Source organism: Malaclemys terrapin, chromosome 15, assembly GCF_027887155.1.
Source record: "Malaclemys terrapin pileata isolate rMalTer1 chromosome 15, rMalTer1.hap1, whole genome shotgun sequence".
Taxonomy (NCBI): Eukaryota; Metazoa; Chordata; order Testudines; family Emydidae; genus Malaclemys; species Malaclemys terrapin.
The window spans coordinates 6,765,913-6,770,063 of NC_071519.1; the positions used below are offsets into that span (position 1 = coordinate 6,765,913).

Here is a 4,151-nt window from a genome sequence, read left to right on the forward strand (position 1 = left end):
CATTCATATGATACCTTTGTTTAATTTATGAAAATATAAATTAGATACAGAAGACTGGAATCATTTCAACTGATGGAGAGGTTTGCTATGTTTTTATGCATTTGCATAGTGAAACATTGAGTGTTTACATTCATTTCAAGAGTGGAATTCGTGAGCATAATGGAGAATATAAATGAAATTGTTTTCCCTTTTTTTAAAAAAAGGTGTTATCAGAGGGCACTTGGATTTGAACCAAGGACCACTTGATCTGCCATTAAACACTCTACCACTGAGCTATACCCCCATGGCAATAGTGGGTTGGAGTTATGATCTCCAGGACTTTCAAAGACAGACCCTGCTTCAGCAAGTTCCTTTTCTATTCTCGGACCACAGGTGGTTTTAAAAATGGGGTTTGATTAAACTTCATAAATGTGGTAAACACCACAGCTTGCACACCCACTGATATAGCTTCTCCCACTGACATAGCTGCCACCTCCTGGTGAAGTGGATTAACTACACCGACAGGAAAACTCCCTCCCATCAGCATAGAGCAGTGGTTCTGAAACTGTGAATCAGGACCCCAAAGTGGGTTGTGACCCTGTTTTAATGGGGTCACCAGGGCTAGCATTAGACTTGTTGGGGCCTGGGGCTGAAGCCAAAAGTCTGAACCCCACCACCCAGGGCTGAATCCCTCAAGCTTCAGTTTTGCCCTCCCCCTGGGGGGCAGGGCTCAGGATTCAGCTTTGGCTCCCCTACCTCTGCCTGGTGTGGAGGGGGCTTGGTGTTTGGTCCCCCTTTCCTAGCATCATGTAGTAAGTTTTTTTGGCAGAACTTCATTTCACATGCAGTGAAATGAAGTTTGAGAAACCCTGGCATAGAGCATCTTCATTAATGAGCTGCAACACTGTAGACTCAAAGTTTGAAATGTAGACTTGTCCTTAGCCTATGAGTAAGACTAGACTTGTTTCCCTATGGTACCATGAGTGCTCAGGCATTGAAATTACAGCCATGAAAGCACCACACACCAGCCTTCCCTAGTTGGTAAGAATCAAACCACCAGAGAAAGACCCCCATGGTTTCCCAGCCCAGCTCCCTAAGCACTCAGCCACAACCACTTAACACATGAGCTTTTTTACCTTATGGTTCGGTTCTCACTGAAGTGTCATTTCCAATTGTTTGCTCAGACTGGCTTACCCAGCACACTCACTGCTGTGCAGTTCTGTAAGCGTGGCCATGGCTGAACAGCAAGAATTCCTGCCCATTTCCCTACTGGCTGGAGCATGGTTAGAGTATGTTTGTGGTTAATGATGTTGCTGTAGATTGTTCATTTCCTGCTTTGACAATTCGGACAGCCCCTTTTCCCATCATATCATCAGCACATCAGTGATTCCAATAGCAGGGGCAGGTTTTCTCTGGGGCACTGAGATTTTTTGGGAAGTTGGTGGCTCCTTTCTTTCCTCACTGTGGAGTAAACTCAGCTTTTTATTCCATCCTTGATGACTCATGGAATAAGAATAGCAGCATGAAATAGAGAGGGAATATCTCACTGCCAGGGGGGAAGGTGGCCACGTCCCCTCTGTCTGACCATTGCCATTGCAGGAGAGAATGTTTCAATGGAATTGAATGCCCTGGCTCAGACAAGAGACACAGGGAGATTTTGCTATTCATGGATACATGCAAAGGAATTTGTTTCTCTGTGTGAAAATGAGGAAGGAAATGAAATATCCAGATGGTGGTGCCTAAGCCAAAAGAGAACCCTATAGGATTAGAATAGGATAAGGTCTCAAGCAGCATGTTTCTTACTTTGCCCATCTGTCAGTTTTGATTATTATTGATGGAAATATTTTGCCATTGGGTTGTGTGTTTACACAGAAATTGAGATTTACCAACAAATGCGTAATTCTTCCAATCCTGCCTAGTCTGCAGTTGGTGAGTTTAGAGGGACACACTCACTCTTCCCACTCCCCATGCCAGACCTGTGCTCTCCAGGTTGTTAACTTCCCACACTGCTGGGATCCTTCCCTGATCTCCCCTCAGACCTCTGCCCCCCACACCCACTTCTGGGATCCCCTCCCAGCACTGAACAACTCCCCTGGTGGCAGGATCCCCTCCCATTCCTTTCTCCCCTCCGAGCAAAAACTCTGCATTTCTCCCACACTGGGAATTGAACCCAGGCCGCCTGGGTGAAAACCAGGAATCCTAACCACTAGACCATATGGGACTGGTATATTCAATACTATTTAAAAGTAGCCATTCTTCACCAAAAAAACTTCAAAAACAGACTTCAAAGAGCAACTGCAGAGTTACAATTTATTTGCAAACTTAACACCATTAATTTGAGCTTGAATAGAGACTGGGAGTGGCTGGCTCACTACAAAAGCAATTTTCCCTCTCTTGGTATTGACACCTCCTCATCAATTATTGGGATGGACCACATCCACCCTGACTGAATTGACCTTCAGCACTGGTTCTCCCCTTGTAAGGTAACTCCCTTCACTTCATGTTCCAATACATATTTATGTCCGTATCTGCAATTTTCACTCCATGCATCTGAAGAAGTGGCTTTTTACCCATGAAAGTTTATGCCCAAATAAATCTATTAGTCCTTAAGGTGCCTTCAGACTGTTCATTGTTTTTGTGTATTTTGTGTATTCTAAGCTGATCTTAACACTTTCAATGCCCTTACAAACTTAGGGTATGGCTACACGTGCAGATGTAGAGTTCTTTGAGCTAAACCAATCTTTGTAGAGTGCAGTAGGGAAAGTGCTGCAATCTGTCCACACTGACAGCTTCAAGCGCACTGGCATGGCCACAGCTGCAGCAACATTGGGAGCGGTGCATTATGGGCAGCTATCCCAGCATGCAATTGACTGCAACGTGCTTTTCAAATGGGTGGGGTGGGGTGGGGTGGAGTGTGACAGGGTGTGTGTTGTGTGTATGGGGGGGAGAGAGAGTGCGTTTGGGGGGGGCTGAAAGCATGTCAGCGAGCTGTCTTTTAAGACAGCAGCAGACCTCCCCCTCCTCCACGCCTCTCTCTCTCACACACAGCATTCCACAGTAATGGCTTGCTTTGTCTCGGAGCCGACTGTCAGAAATGGAGCTTTCAAAGGGCATATCCGCATTCCTAGGAGAGTTCAAAACAATGAGAATAGCGGCCACTTGACTTAAGGGGATTATGGGACATTTCCAGAGGCTGATCAGATCGCTGTAATGCAACACCTCATTCACATTGACGCTGGGCATTTCAGCCACTACACAACACGTGTTAATCTTCTTGCCGAGGTGGAGTACCAGGAGTGCTCTAGCTGTGGAGTCAGAGTGCTCTACATGCCTTGCCAGTGTGGATGGGGTGTGAACTAGGGTGCCCAGGGCTGCTATAATGCACTCTAACTCACAAGTGTAGCCAATCACTTAGATGCTTCTCACTTAGGCTGGTTGCTTTTCAAACAGGCTCTCCCCTTTGATTAGCACTTCCGTTGCTTGGTGTGGTGCTGTCTGTAGATGTAGGTGGAAGAGAGAGAGAAAGCATGGCAAATGTCTCTCCCTTTTATCATGTCCTTTCTTCCCTCTGGGCTTTGCTCCTCCCCTTCAGAGTCAGGTGAGCATTAATGAGTCTCTCCAAGCAAGATTGAGCAATTCCCCTTGTGTGGCCTCATGCAGGTGAATCATTACATTGTAGCCCCCTTGCTGGACAATGGCTGTTTGACACTCCAGGTATTGGTTACTTTCCTTGCTGTTGCTACTGGGGAGCTAATATTTGGCTGATTCCCCCAATTTACAGCATAGTGACAACCATACTACACAATTCTCATAACTTCATATTCATTAATGATATACATATATGGATAGAGAAATGACTTTCAGCAGATCATATCCTTTCCCCTGATACCTTACAAGTCATGCTTTATATGTAAGATCACGATTATATGAAAATGAGGAATATGGGGTTTCAGCATGCTCCCCCAAAGGTATAGACTGTCACACTGAGATTCGATTTTCATTTGTTATGTAACTAACTTTGACCTCTGTGCTTAACACTTATAATCACTGAAAATCTATCTTTCTGTAGGTAATAAACTTATTTTAATGTTTTACACTTGTGAAATTGTCCAAAGTGCTTGGGAAAGCTGCTCAGATTAAAAAGGCTGGTGCATATTCACTTTCTTTTTGAG

The 4,151-nt window shown here is 44.9% G+C and overlaps 2 non-coding genes across 2 annotated transcripts; both read right to left on the reverse strand.

Moving 5' to 3' along the window:
- Positions 1-211: 211 nt before the first annotated feature.
- On the reverse strand, positions 212-283 carry TRNAC-GCA (transfer RNA cysteine (anticodon GCA)). Its single transcript has one exon. It is a non-coding gene; the product is annotated as a tRNA-Cys (tRNA).
- Positions 284-2,128: 1,845 nt separating this feature from the next.
- On the reverse strand, positions 2,129-2,200 carry TRNAE-UUC (transfer RNA glutamic acid (anticodon UUC)). Its single transcript has one exon. It is a non-coding gene; the product is annotated as a tRNA-Glu (tRNA).
- Positions 2,201-4,151: the final 1,951 nt, after the last annotated feature.